This window comes from Mastomys coucha, unplaced genomic scaffold, assembly GCF_008632895.1.
Source record: "Mastomys coucha isolate ucsf_1 unplaced genomic scaffold, UCSF_Mcou_1 pScaffold5, whole genome shotgun sequence".
Taxonomy (NCBI): domain Eukaryota; kingdom Metazoa; phylum Chordata; class Mammalia; order Rodentia; family Muridae; genus Mastomys; species Mastomys coucha.
Window position 1 is genome coordinate 82,223,639 of NW_022196911.1, and position 15,817 is coordinate 82,239,455.

The 15,817-nt window shown below is 43.7% G+C and overlaps 1 non-coding gene across 1 annotated transcript; it reads right to left on the minus strand.

Annotated features, from left to right (window-relative positions):
* Positions 1–11,109: 11,109 nt before the first annotated feature.
* On the minus strand, positions 11,110–11,211 carry LOC116079374. Its single transcript, XR_004113936.1, has one exon. It is a non-coding gene; the product is annotated as a U6 spliceosomal RNA (small nuclear RNA).
* Between the last annotated feature and the right edge of the window lie 4,606 nt (positions 11,212–15,817).

Consider the following 15,817-nt stretch of genomic DNA (forward strand, 5'->3'; position numbering starts at 1 on the left):
ATTGCTCTTAGGGAACTGCAAACCTCAGTCAGAAATCCCATCCAGTTGGAATGGTTTTCGTCCTCGTTTTTCCATTGTAATTCTACATCTGTTTTCATAAAGCTTTACTTTATCAAAACGAAATGACTCCCATTATAAGCCCTGCTTCTCACATTAGCCCATGCTTTGCTTTAAATGCAGTAGTTACAGAAGGAGCCTGAGCTCCCTGAGGCTCGGAGTACAACAGTGTGTATCCACCTTCTAATTGTGACTTTTAAGACACAGGACTTAGAAAAGTAATCACAGTCTAATAAGTTTGTTCATTTGTTAAATCGGGTTTTGTTCTAAAATATTTATACTCATATGAACACAACAAATCAAATCAGATAGCTTAGCCAAGGGATCACAGCTACACACAGCAATAAAATCTCTTTCTAATCCCTTACTCAAATTGAAAGTACCAAGGAACTGTTGGGAAAGAATTAGTAATTTTCCAAATTGTTATAACAATCCTATTATTTTAAATATTGTTATTCAACCTAAAAAAAATGTGAGCGGGTATCATAAACTGTCAAGTAATTTAGCCCAAAATCCAAACTGACTTAATTAACTAATTAATAATCACATGTCAGTTTGAAAACTGACCAGTGTGGCCCCTAACGGACAGCTCTCTCTCCCTCAGAAACCACAAACCACCCACTTTGAAAACCATTCTTGGTGGCAGCGCACAGTGGCTGCCAAGCTCGCTTGCAGTGTTATAGAATGGAGTGCCGAGCATTCTCAAAGCCTAGTCCTTGGGCTCCCAGCCTAGTGCTGTGCACAGGAGAGAGAAACTAATTGCAACAAATGAGTCAAGTGGTCAGTGAGATGTTCACTCTCAGCTTGAGTCACTCTGTGCCAAGAGGTTGAAAGTCAAAACAGTATCTATCCTCTAAGCATCATTTCCGCGGTACATACTGGTCAGAAATACTACTTTAAAAAAAAAAAACAAAAAACAAAAACGTTTTTTATGTCTATAAGTACTTTGCCTACAGCTAGGTATCTGAGATGTTTGTGCACCATGTTTGTGCCTGGTGCCCATGGCGGTGAGAACAGGGCCTCCAGTTCCTTGGAACAGGAGTTAAACACAATTATGAGCCGCCATATTGGTGTTGGGAACTGAACCCTGGTCCTCTGGAAGATCAGACACTGCTCTTAACCACTGAGCCATCTCTCCAGACAGTCTTTAAACCTTTACATTGTGTGTGTGCGTGTGTGTGTGTGTGTGTGTGTGTGTGAGTGTCACTGCATGCAAGAAGAGGTCAGAAGACAACATCATACACAAATACATAAGTAAATAAATCTTTGAAACAAACAACACAGTTAAAAATGATCAGGTGGTGGTAGCATATACCTTTAATCCCAGCACTTGGGAGGCAGAGGTAGGCAGATATCTGAATTTGAGGCCAGCCTGGTCTACAGAGTGAGTTCCAGGAGAGCCAGAGTTACACAAAGAACCTTGTCTTGTAAAAGACAAACAAACAAACAAACAAACAAAAAAAACATCCTAACGATCAAAAGGAGACATATAGAAATGGCCAACAAGCAAAGGAAAAGATCCTTGTCTTCATTAGTTCTCAGGAAAATACACATCAAACTACCATGAGAATCCTTTTCAAACCCCCTAGGGTATAGTTAAAAGGTCCAATACAGGTACCCATATGAAGAAGTTGAAACCCTCCTATGTTGAAGGCTGGAATGTAAAAAAGTCCACTTTGGAAAAGTCTGAAGGATTCTCAAAAGATTAAACATAAAGCTACTACAAGGCCTAGCAGTTTCAATCTCATGTCCACACAAAAATGTGTACACGGATATTCACAATAGCCAGTGCCTGTCACGGATGGATAGTTACATGGGATATGACATCTATATAGAAGCCACTCACAAAAGACCACATTTCTGGACTAGCAAGATGGCTCTCGGTGGGTAAAGACATTTGCCATCCAGCCCAACTACCTGAGTTTGATCCCCAGAACTTCCGCTGTATGAGAAGAGGAGTCCAACAAGTTGTCCCGACCACACAGGTGCCATGGCTCGTGCACACCACACCCATACTCACCCCTCCCACCCACAAAACAAATATATAAAAAAAGTATAAAAAATAAACTTAAAGATAGCTAAAGAGAGGAAAAAGGGGTTTATTTTTAGCTTACAGGTTACAGTCCATCTCTGATGGAAGCAAGGGCAGGAACTCAAGACAGAAACCTGGAGGCAGGAAGTGACGCAGAGGCCACGGAGGAGCTCTGCTCATTGGTGCGCAGATCATTGGTGCGTGATTTAAGATCCTGAGAGAATCTTGGTTTGGTTTGGTTTGGTTTGGTTTGGTTTGGTTTGGTTTTCGAGATAAGGTTCCTCTGTTGTCCTGATGTTATGGAACTCACTCTGTAGACCAGGTTAACCTCAAACTCAAGAGATCTGCCTGCCTCTGCCTCTGCCTCCTGAGTTCTGGGATTAAAGGTGTGTGCCCTAATCCAGCTAAATAAGAAACTCTTAAGATAGTGCTCAGTGTTCACAGAAATTGTCTGTGTAGTCAACCACGTTTGGTGGTTTATCAAAGATGCGGATTCTAGAAGACAGATGATCTCCTGTCCTATCCATCCTTGCTTTATACCACTGCTGGCATAGTAGATGTTCCAAAAGCACATGAATAAAGAAAGGAATGATTAAATGAATAAAATTTCTTTTAGTAAAGTTATTATCTCTGCCCTGGATTATACACAATTATCCTTGACTGGTAAAATCTTTCTAAATGATGTCACTGACCAGCATTTATATTTCTTTAACTCTGATAACATTTTTTCATATAACAGTACTTCTGAAATCATAGTGCCCCTCTTACGGGTGATTTGTCTAGATAATGTGGTTATTTTTTCTCTTGAAAAACTCTTATTTAATCAATGGTGCCTCTTGTGAGCACTAGCATCCCGGAGCTGTGGGAACTAGCTTGTCAATAATATCTTGCTGTAAGAACTTTGTGTCACCAGAAGATGTGGGAGGCATACCTATGAGTCATTTAAAGCGTTATATTATATATGTTAAAGACAGACAATCTAACATGGGTAAATATCGTAGAAGATCCTAACCGGGACCTAAAAATCATCTGCATGGGTTTAAGATAAAGAACGTGTGAGTTAATGGTAGCTGTAGCGTGAAGGCAAGAAGTCTAGGAGTTTCAATAACCTACAAGGTTAGTAAAATTGATATAGCCAGACGTGGTGATGTACTCCCAGCATTTAGGAGATTGAGGCAGGAGAATCAGGAGTTTGAAGTCATCAGAGGCTATATAAAAACAAAATAAATGCTTGGACTAGAGATGGAGTCAGCTACTAGAGTACTTGTCTACCCCACATAAAGCCGTGGGTTCCCTTCCCGCAATGGCATAAACTGGGCAGCACACACCTGTAATCCCAGTGGAGACAGAAGAGGACCAGAAATTCAAGAATATTCTCAATTATATATAACCTGGGCTACATTGAGACTCTGTCTCAAAAAAAGAAATAGGAGCTATCAATAGGCAAAAGCTATCGATACGAATAGGTCCCAACTCAAATTAAGATTCATCTTCTCAGCACTCTTGAGACAGGCAGGTGGATCTCTGAGTTCAGGAAAGTGCTGATCGTATCTTCTCCCCACATGCTTGAAGACGGTAGTGTGCCCACAAGCAAGCAATAAAACCAAAAAGTGACACCACCCCCAAACCATTGTTCTTACGGTCCCTCTGACTTTGGGAGTCAATGATAAGATGATAGATTTGTCTGCAAGACTTCTCCCCGGAGGGAGTTAGCATTAAACGGATGAAAACAAATCACCCCTAATGGGCGTTAGGCCTCGCCATGTGAACCCTTACTTCCATCACGCACCGCAATGAAGTCCGACCCCTGCGGAATGGACCTGGATGTACTCCTGGAAGTACTCCAGCCTCTAGAGGCTCTACAGTACAAGGATGAGAGGAAACACTGGTGGCAAAGTCTAGTTCACGAAGAGCCACATCACGGTTCCTGGGCCTGCACCCTGCTTGCCGCTTGCGTTTGTGCCCTTTCTTCTCCCATGTTCATTGCTGGTTGCTTGGTTCTGACTTCTCCATCCAGGTGCTTTCTCCTTTCATTCTCTCTACAACCCCTCCAGGTAGGCATTGTTTTCTATTTCTGGGACGGGAGAGGGAGCCTCGATTCCTAGTTACCCATCTCTCCACCTATTGCTATTGCCGCCCCACTCCCAACCTGCCCGTCTCTGCTTTTAGAATCTTTCTTACAGCCAGGCTAGCTCAACTTCACCATCCCCTCACTCGTGCTGCTCCTGGGCCTGTTTAATTTACCTTTGTTGAAAGGGAGACTTTGCTCGACCCTGACGATGGGCAGTATTTAATCGATCCTCTCCTTGCTGCCAGGACTTGGCATGTAGAATCTGACAGGTACAAAAACGCTGCCACGTTTGGGGGTAGGTTTTGAGAGAGGGTTGCAGGGCTGCCTCAGAGCTGCATAGTGTCAGGTAAGTGTTGCTACAGTTCCTTCCGGGGGCTTGGGGGTGGGGTGTGCAGTATTTGTTCACCCTGGAGAAGTAATGAGGTGTTTTGGACTTAATTAATTCAGAGCATAGGAAAGAGGGCTCCTGCAGGAGTGTGGGTGCTCACCCCAAGAAGGTCACACAGGAAAGTCTTTACCCAGAAGGGACAGTGGCTTTCTGACAGCTGCAGAGATGGATACCCACACCCCTAGTCTTCCCATATACTCTAGTCCCTTCCCAAGGCCGTGTACAGTCACAGCAGTTGCACGCAATGGGAGTGAGATGCCAGATATTCAGGAGAGGCCCCAAGGTGGTGGGTGTCTGTCTCAGAGGGGCGATGTATGGCTACCAAGGCTCATTCTGTCCAAATCACTTAGTTTCTGCTCTAAACCTTGTTGTAGATACTGGATCTTTCTTTCATGTAATATCTTACATGATTATTTAAGGTCTCTTCTCTGACAGAAAAACGCCGAAACAATGTTTAGATACTCATTTTTATAACCACTCGTTTATAAAATTTTAAAAGCGTCTAAGAGCTATGGCACTGGGCATAGCTCCAGGCTCCCAGTATGAGCTGATGAACTAGTGCTCTGTCTCCTCCTCTTTCTCCTCTTCCTTCCCCTCCCTCTCCCTCCTCCCTACTCTCTCTCCCCCTCCTCCTCCTACCACTTCCTTCTCTCCCCATTCCCCTCTTCCTCTTCCCCCTCCCTCCTCTCCTCTTTCTTCTCCATCTTTGGAGATGGGGGTCTCATTGAATTTCCTGGACTCCCCTCAGACTCACAACCCTCTTGCATCAGCCTGCACCAGGGTTATAGGCATCACACCTGGGCGTGACACTTCTCAGGACAGAGTAAGGCTCAAAGCATTAAGAAGCACATAAAGATCTACTTTAAAGTAACCAATTCCTGACTGTTTGCCTTGGCAGTGGTCTACAGGATTCATGATTTTATGCCTGACAGATTTCTTTTTTTTTTTACTCCAGTATGAAGAAAATTTGAGCAAATTCATATCGTAAAAGACTCTTGAGCAAACTTGTGACTACACCAACCCCAACAGCTGCATTAAAAGTAGGCGAGGAAGACAGATTTGGGATGCACATATAAAGTACTCAAGGTGACTATAGCATTCAGTCACCTCTGATCACTTTGATCCTGGCTGCTTCGATTTCCATCTCCTTCCTCAACAGCAGGATTCACCCAATCTAGAGATCAAATCTTGCGGAGACCTCAGCAGCTCCACAGCCTTTTTTTTTTTTTTACAAGATTGTTCTGCTTTATTTTAGCACCTTATATTTCCCTCCCACTTTGCACCGTGACAGTCCTGTATTGAGATCGGTCTGTAAAACCCTCCGTGAAGGGAAGCGGTTGTCAGCCTCAGAAGATCTGAGCAGTTACACACCTGGCTCTTTGCAGTGGGCACTTCAAAGGCAGAGCCATCTAACCAGAGAGGGAGAGGAGAGTTCAACAGAAATTAGGACTTTTCCGGGTCTGGATTACTTTGAAGACCAAAGCATGTTTGATCCTCGCTCTGATACTGGCTTTCTGATCACGCCACGTGCAGAGCGTCGTTGGATGGCTAGCAGCTCATTCTTGCCCATACCACCTTCTAAACAATCAGCATAAACATTAAGACATCGCGGTGCTTAACAAAGGTGCAGCCAATACAGACCTCCTCTTGCATGTAGTGTTCTCAGTTCATTTCATTAGTTAAATAGGCATGGATGACAAAAAAATAAAATAAAATAAAAATAAGCTGTCAAAAATAAGAAATCTTAAAGATCATATTTATAGACATCATCCAAAAAGATAGCTCACTGCATCTCCTTTGGGGCTTTTATTTATACATTTTTAACAGCACTGGGATCATTCTAAAAATACACACATAGTGAGTATGTACAGTTACGTCCTATTTTCACTTCTAATTATAACACAAGGAAGACATGCACACTTTGGGAGCTGATATGAGTTCAGGGTTTAGTAAAAGCATGCCTTTCTTTGGAACTGGAAGTCAGGATAGTTGTATTCCGATGAACCTCATCATTCTGCATGGCCCTTTTGCCTTAGTAAATTGAATATTTCATTTTTTCCTAGATTTTAGAGTGAGATTTTGGATTTTTGATTTGGAATGGAGAGTGTGATTGCTTTGCAGTTAAACTTTATGAAAAAAAAATATACATGGATCTAAAAGTTTTGGGAGCCAGGTGTGGTGACGCGTATCTTTACTCTCAAGACTCGGGTGCAGGAGAAGCACTTTAAACTCATGGCCAGTAGGGTATATGACAGTATTCTGTCTCAAAAAATTAAAAATGTTTTGGGGTTGGTGAGATGACTCAATCAATGAAGGTACTTGCCACCAAGACTGGCACCCTGAGTTCAATGCCCAGGACCCACACTAGGAGAGACATGAGCTCCTGGCCTCCACACATGTGTGCTGTGGAATGTATGCACATACCTTGCGCGTACACACAAATTGAATAAATAATTTTTAAAGTTTTAATTTTTTTTTTCAAAATGCAAACCAGTTTGTGTTAGGTTTGATACTTATAAAATACGTTTATTTAGCATGTTACAGACATCTAGAGCTACCTTCGAGATGAAACCAATCCATTTCCTATACTAGGCTTCCCCGAGGCAATGATTTACAGACTCCATATTACAAATATTTATTAAACTCTTGCATGTTATATCAGTTTCCTCCCACACACCCATACTGCAGACCTGGTATAAGACACATGAGGAGTGGTAATCAAGAATTAAATCTTTCTTTTTAAAAACTGTCAAAAGCATGCTACATCAGCATCAAGCGACAGGAGGAGAAATGTCTCCAGTCTACTATACGCCCCTGCGAGCCAGGTTTTAATTTGTTTCGAACGAAGGAAAGAGCCTATAAAAAAATCTTGGCAAAACACAGAACTGCTAATTTAATCAATTTTAGTAGTTAAAGCAGTGACTCCAAGCGCTAACACAATCTGTTGAAAGAACTACTTTCCAAGGTAGGGAGATTCATTTATTTCTGCGTTTTCTTCCCAGTTTTCCAGTCTAAGGATATGTGGGAAGCCATGGCGTACCCACTGAAAGCCTGCTCCCGAGGCTTAGGAAACGGACCCCAACCCAAACAAGAAGGAGCCTAGAAGCGGCTCCATGACAGGGGTAGGGGAGGTGGCATAGGGGGTGCCGGAGGGAGGGGTAGGGGGTAGGTGTGTACAGCTGATTGACCATGGAGGAAGAGACCCATCTGACAGTACAGGAAGACATGAACCTGGCGAGGGAAAAACAAAAACAGAAAAAGGTCACAATATATCATATAAAATATTTTTTAAAAAGCAGGAGAATCATGAAGTTTCTGAGACAGCAAATGTTTAAGGTTATAATTTTAAATTGGTATATGGGTTAAAGCTCGTTTTTTTTTTTTTAAAAAAAAAAAAGAATTATTTATTTTATGTGTATGAGTACATGGTTGCTGTCTTCAGACTCATCAGAAGAGGTCATCAGATCTCATTACAGATGGTTGGGAGCCACCATGTGGTTGCTGGGAATTGAACTCAGGATCTCTGGAACAGCAGTAAGTGTTCTTAACTGCTGAGCCATCTCTCCAGCCCCTTCTCTTGGTGGTTTTGATGCTCAAAAACAAAAACAAAAACAAAAACACATGGGCTGGAGAGATGGCTCAGCAGTTACGAGTGCCGACTACACTTCCAAAGGTCCTGAGTTCAAATCCCAGCAACCGCATGGTGGCTCACAACCATCTGTAATGAGATCTGGTGCCCTCTTCTGGGGTGTCTGAAGACAGCTACAGTGTACTTATATATAATAAAAAAATAAACTAAGAGAAAAGAAAAAGTAAAAAGAAAAATAAAAAAAATTAATGTATAAAAAATAAACCACCTAACTAGTTTATTTGGAATAACCTGTAAATAAGGTTCTCCATTTAGCAGTGAAAGCTGGAGGCCAGTAAAATTCATTTTTTAAATTTTATTGGCAGTTGTGGTGGTGGCTGTCCTGGAATTCACTATGTAGTCCAGGCTGGCCTTGATCTGACTGCCTTTGCCTCCTGTTTGCTGAGATTAAAGGTGTGTGCCACCAAGTCCAGCTAAGAATTCAGGATTTTTTTTTTTAACATAAAGCATATGAACTGTGCTAAATACAATTTAGAGACTTTAATCTTCATGAACAGAGTCTGACCTAAGTGTGCAAACTGTGCATATTGTCACAGTGGCATTAGTTGCTTTATCAACTTTATTTCAAATTCCTTTTTTAAAAAAAGAAGTTATTCATTTTAAAAAATATACAGCTTGGTTTCCTAGTGAGTTCCAAGACATCCAGAGCTACATAGTGAGACCAGCCTTAAAACAAAAGCAAAGAAAATTTGTGCTAAACCCGGGGAAGGAGCTGGCGGGGGCTTCCTGGGCCCCAGAACAAGAAGGCTCTGCCTCTCCCTGATGTTGCTATTTTCCCTGCCCTCCTTGCCTCTCAACTGGATTTCTTTGGCAGCAGTATTGTGATGCTGGGTTCTCAGTATGTATGGTACATCCTTTGTACCCCCATGAAAAGCCATACTCACAGTGGGTGCTCGGTACCTGGGAAATGGTGGCAATAGCAGAGAAAGACTTTTTGGGGACAAGAAATCCAAACACTGGAGCTCTCAGAGCATGAATAGTTTGCAAGGTCTGTGTGCCATCTGAGACTGGTTAATATGTACGTGGATCACAGGGATGAAGAATTTGCAGCAAAGGCGGCTTAGACTGTAGTCGTCAAAACCATGAGGGATCAGCCAGGTGTGGTGCACGCCTTTAATCCCAGCACTCAAGAACCAGAGGTAGGCAGGTCTCTGTGAGTTTGAGGCCAGGTTAGTCTACAAAGTGGGTTCTAGGACAGTCAAAGCTACACAAGAAACTCTACCAAAAAATTTTAAAAAAAATAAATAAATGAATCCAAGAGTAGAAGGATCAGTGATGCAGACCCAGATAGAGCCCACAGGTTTTTGATTTATTTGTTTGTTTGTTTGGTTGGTTTTGGTTTTTCGAGACAGGGTTTCTCTGAGTAGCCCTGGCTGTCCTGGAACTCACTCTGTAGACAAGGCTGGCCTCGAACTCAGAAGTCCACCTGCCTCTGCCTCCCAAGTGCTGGGATTAAAGGTGTGCGCCACCACCGCCCAGCCAGAGGGTTTAAGAGCCCACCTACACTTCTCACCCAGACGGGCTGTGAGACTCAGCAGGTAGGACAGAGGTAGACTTGAAGCATCCTCTCGGGCTCAAGTATCCTTCTCAGTGTATTATGCAGAGAAATAAAAGGCTTTGTAAACACCTGAGAGTAACCCTGACTTAGGAGAGGGACTTGGGCACCCCACCTACTTTTGTACAGCCCAGGAAGAGTGGGTCATTAAAGTGGAAAGAGATTGTACAGGAAACTTCCCCATCACACAGTGCTATTGGACAAAGACTGAGGAATCAGATGGGAGAGGGACCCTGGGAAGATGCTGATGAGGACCAATGGACCAAGGTCAGAGCACTGCCTACCCCACCCTGATGCTGTAGTCAGTCCCCAGGAGCAGAGGAAGAGAACAGTGGGAACTCGAAGGTGACTGGGTGACAAGCAAACAAATAGACAAATAAACATGGGCTGGAGAGACCGCTCAGTGCACAAACATGCTTGTCAGGAAAGCGTGAGCCCTGAGTGTGACAGCATAGAATTCATGTGAAAGCTAAGTGCCGTCACACTAAGTGTCCGTAAGCTCAGCGATCCTGCAGGTCCACAGTTGGGATTAATTTTAGGGATCCTACAGGTCCACACTCGGGATGTGGAGAGCAGAGAAACTGGAAGTCTGAGACGCAGGTAGCTTGGCATATGCAGCAGAATTACAGCAAAGAGACTTGTCTCTGACAAGGTCTAGCATCCCAGGTTGTCTCTGACCACCCACAGCATGCACACACATGCCCATGCTCACACAAATGAATGAGCATGCACACACATGCCCATGCTCACACCAATGAATGAGCGTGCACACACATGCCCATGCTCACACCAATGAATGAGCAAGCACACACACACATACACACACGTGCACACATACACATACACACACACACACACACACACATACGAGAGGCAGAGAGGGGGAGATACATTTTTATATTTTTTTAAAAAAGAATAAAGACATTGAGAGGCTGGAAAGGTGGCTCAGCAGTTAAGAGTGCTCACTGCTCTATCAGAGAACCAGAATTCTGATGTCAACACCCATATCATGTGACTCAAAGATGCCTTACTCCAGCTCGAAGAGATCCAGAACCCCCTTCTGGCTTCAGTGAGTGCCTGCACCCACATGTTCTCTCTCTCTCTCTCTCTCTCTCTCTCTCTCTCTCTCTCTCTCACACACACACACACACACACACACACCACAAATAATAAAATATGTATGCTATTAAATCTCCTGTGCCTTAAAATGATAATCTTACATCATTCCCCAGCTCCCTCTCCTCCATCCAGCCTCCCCCTTACACATACACACACACACATACACACACACATGGCCCTCCTTGTCTTTTCAAATCCATGGCCTCCTTTTTCATTAATTGTTGCTACATGCACATATGAAACTAAAGAACACTTCAAAAATGTGCATGTCATCCTTTTGCAGGGCCACGCTAATCTTCTAAAATTCCAATTTTAGTATATGAGCTGCCAAAACAAGCACTAAAATAAATATTTTTTTTTTTTTAAGAAATCAAACTGGAGAGAAGCAGCGCCAGGTCCGTTTATGCAATATATCATGACATTTGTGCCAGTACGTGCATCCCCATAGATTCCCAATGGTAGTTCACTTTTTGAAACTGCTGAGTGTTTCAGACTCTAAATACGTGTTGGACATGCCGTAGGAGGGAGAAGAGAGACATCTTTGTTGTGCCCTGATCAGAATCATCTTCAGATTGGAATCCAGCTTTGCTGCTGTCTCTTTGGGGGTGGGATAGCTATCTGATTCATCACGATTCTAGAAAGAGCCGAAGGACTGTATTGTGCCACCTGCTTCCATTAACTGCTCAGTTGGTGGACTGACAGAGATGCAGCCATTTCTCCATTTCTGCGGCAAAATAATCCCACGTGCTGCTAACATCCTCTGCCTCCCCCGCCAACTTTGACATCCCTGCCATGCCCTGATGCTCTGGGATACTGGCAGTGGGGAGAGGCAAGGGTCGGCAGAGGGAGTTTCAGAAATGTCTCTTCCTCAGATAGTGTTTCCAAGCTGGCCAAATCGTTCAAGATGAATGACTGTTTATTTGTTTTCCCCAGCCCTGGGGATCAAACCAGGCACATGCAGTTCCCTGCCACCGAGCTAGAGCCCTGTGGTTCTATTTTTAAAGATTTTTCAGGGAAGGTAATCTCTAATAACCCGTCCGACATATGATCTATATTTTTAAATGTTCTTCCTTTTATCAAATCTAAGCCTAAATTTGCCCCCTTTGTTCTCCTTTCAGTGAATTGTGATTCTTAAAAATATACTACACAATTTCATTCTGAAATCTTGTTTGCAGCTTAAATGTTAGATTATGGTTTATAGATAGCATTTATTCTGCCAGAGAGGACGGACCATTTTTGAGATGTCACTGGTAAAATGGGGCTTTGTAACTTGAGTCTGGAAAAGCACTGGTCACCCACGTGCTGATTTGATCAGTGTGAAGAGCCAGACACCGGGCTAAGCGAATGCTGTTCAAAGTGCTGTCTGTGCTCAGAAGCTGTTTGTGCAGTGAAGCCAGGAAAGGACCAGAAGGAGCTAGCTGCCTTGTCAGCTGCGAGGATGGGAAGACGGAATAAGAAGCAAAACTTAAGTTGTGTGTGGTGGACTCCTATAGTCCCAACACTTGGAAGGTTGAGACAGGAGGCCAGTAAGTTTGAGGTCAGCCTGGGCTACTAACAAAGTGAGACCCTCTCTCAAAATAGCAAGAGGCAGAGGAGCTCCCACCTGAGGTAGAACACCTCAGGCAGATCAAAACAGAGACTTGGTGACAAAGTACCCATGAAGAATATTCCAACATCTCCACTGGAATCCTAGATGTACATCTGAGACAGTGTGCAAGGGGAGTTAGAGGAATATTCCATTCAAGGCTGATAAAAGCCAGGAGGATGCTTAAGAGATAAAGAATAAGAGTGTAAAGTGTACATTAGTGCTCTCTTTCTCCCAGTGATATTTTAAGTTACACATGTAGTATCAAAACAGATTCTCTTTGTATAAGGCAGAATACGTGTCAGGATTATGGTGACATGAGCTCACTCCTCACCTGCCACCCTGGTAGCCTCTGAGAGGAGGGCTGTCCTTCTCTTTGAACGGGACAAGAGCAGCCCTTCATCCTGGGGTCACGGCGGTGGGAGGAACAGGAGGTGGGAGTGAGGAATTCTCTATGTAGTTGGACACATGAAGACTTGAGGAGAATGGCTGAGCATTGAAGTCCAACCCAATCGTGGCATGTTTAGGAGAAAGAACACGTTATCTTGGCAGGGTATTTTATGTTTTAAGTTTACCAAATTTAGCAATTTGGGTTTTTTAAAATTACATTTATTTGTTGTATACCCATTTTGATGTGATGTGCAGATCAGAGGACAATGGTAAGAGTCGGATTTCTCCTCCTACCATATGGGTCCTGGGGATTGAATTCAGTTTATCAGGCATAGTGACAAGTGTCTTTATCCAATGAGCTATCTTACCAGGCCCCAGTTTGCTTCTTTTTATATGTCTTCACAATTCCTTTCTTTCTCACTTTCTTTCTTTCTTCTTCTTTTCTTTCTTCCTTTCTTTCTTTCTTATTTTCTTTTTTCTTTCTCTCTTTCTTTCTCTCATTCTCTCTTTCTTTCCTTCTTTCTTTCTCTCTTTCTTTCTTTCTTTCTTGCTTTTTACTTAGGTGTTGGTGAGGCGGCTCAGTAGGTAGGAGTGGCTGTACAAGCTTGAGGGTCTGAGTTCAGATCCCTACTCTGGATGAAAAGCAAAAGGCAACTCGGTATGTTCCCTTAACCCCAACACTGTGAGGAAGACACAAAAGGCTCTGGGCTCCCTGATTGCCACCCTAGCTTCAGGTTCAATGAGAGAGAAACCTGTTCTCAAGGGGGATAAGAAAGAATGACTAATGGAGTAGAACATGTGACACCATCCTCTGGTCTCCATGCACCCCCTTACACACACACACATACACACACTCACACACACTCACACACACATACAACACATACACACACACTCACACAACACATATACACACACATACACACACACACACACTCACACAACACACACATATACACACACATACACACACTCACACACACTCACACAGATACACACACACATACACACACACAACACACACACATACACACTCACACACACACACAGTAAAGACAAACACAACTGTCAATAGTAACTGTCCACCATAAGCTTTTTCTTCTCTCTCTAGGGTACTGTTAAAATTTCTGAATGGAGGGCTGGAGAGATGGCTCAGTGGGTAAGAGCACAGACTGCTCTTTTGAAGGTCCTGAGTTCAAATCCCAGCAACCACATGGTGGCTCACAACCATCCGTAATGAGATCTGACTCCCTCTTCAGGAGTGTCAGAAGACAGCTACAGTGTTACATATAATAAACAAATAAATCTTTTAAAAAAAAATTCTGAATGGAATTCCTTGTTCCCTAAATCTTTAGCTAGCCATCTTTCCACCCCTCTGATTCCTCTGCACACAGTTATAAACAGGCGGAATGAAGTCTTGGTCGCTCAGACTGGCTCATTCTGGAACATTCTAAATAAGTCCTCCAGCCTCTTTAGTTCTGGTTCCTTTTCCCCTCAGGAGGTCCAGTGGCTCCACTCAGGATTTTGGTGTGCCTCGGCCCTACTTACTGCCCTTGCAGCCCAAGAGAAGGTGACCTTAGAGAGAGTGTGAGCTGTCCTGCCAGGCAGAACCCTCCTGTGGTTATTGAGAACAGGAGATGGGCTGGTGTTCCCAGGAGTGGACTCCTTCTTCAAGCACATTGATCCAGGAGATCTGAGTTCAGTGATCGGATGTCCCTCTCCCAGGTCTCAGGGTTCCATGCCTTCCTAGTATAATGAAGTCTTGCTCCTCGAACCCACTGTGGGTGAGGACAGCATTTGGTTCTGAGAAGCCTTTGTCCCCACACTCCACTTTGTGTGGGTGCTTAATAATTGTTAGCTTTCCTGATCTTTTTTCAATTGCACCGAAAGCCAAGGAGGAGGGGCCGGACCTCAGGCTCGGTGGTTAAGAGCACTTCCTGCTCTTCTGGAAGATCCGAGCTTGGTTCTCAGCAACCAAGTCAGAAAACTCACAACTGCCTGTAACTTCTGCTCCAGAAATTCCAACACCTCTGGCCCCTGCAGGCACTGGCACTCCCATGCACACCACACACATATACACGTAATTAAAAATTAAATTAAATTTAAAAGAAAGCCAGAGGAAGCAGCCAGCCAATTCCCAAATCATTATAGAAATATAATTTCCCTTGAAATTTTCAAGTACCCTTCCAGTTGATCCACTCGACGTTCATCCAAGCACTCTTAATCGAACCCAGTGCATGCTGGGTAATCACTCTTAACTTCTGAGTGCTCCCTCCCCATGCTCTGTTAAAAATCTTAACAATTACATCACAATCTCTTGGAGTCAATATTTACTGTTAGTTTGACCAGGTGTGCACAGTAAGCCAGGACATGATCTTGTGTGAGATAGTTCATTGCAGCTGAAGGCAATTCTCAGAGAAACACTTCCCTTTGAACCCTCATCTGCCCCTACCCCAGGCCAACTGGAGAACAGGTGGCTGGGTATTGAAGTGTCCAGTCCCACCATAGCCGTGCTTTCAGTGCAGCCACTGAGCCAGATTCTAACATGATCTCCCCATGTCGCCTCTGCATAGAAAAGCTTTGGAAGAATGAAGGTCATGCTTTTGGAAGCATGGAAGATCAGCTTTCTGTTGTTGCAAGATAACCAGAAACAGACAGCTTATTTGAAAGTCTCATGAAGAGGTTTATTTTGGCTCATGGGTTTGGAGATTCAAGTCCAACATCAAGTGGGCCCATTACTGTGGGCCTTGAGCAAATGGAGTACGCTTCATAGCAGGGAGTATACAAGCACCAGTGGGTGGGAAGTAGAAAGAAGAGGAGAGGGAGAGAGGGGGAGGGAAAGGGAGAGAGAAAGAGATGCAGAGAGAGGATATTCCTCCCAATGACCTAAAAACTTCCCATGGGGGTGGTGGTAGCACACACCTTTAATCCCAGCACTTGGGAGGCAGAGGCAGGCGGATTTCTGAGTTCG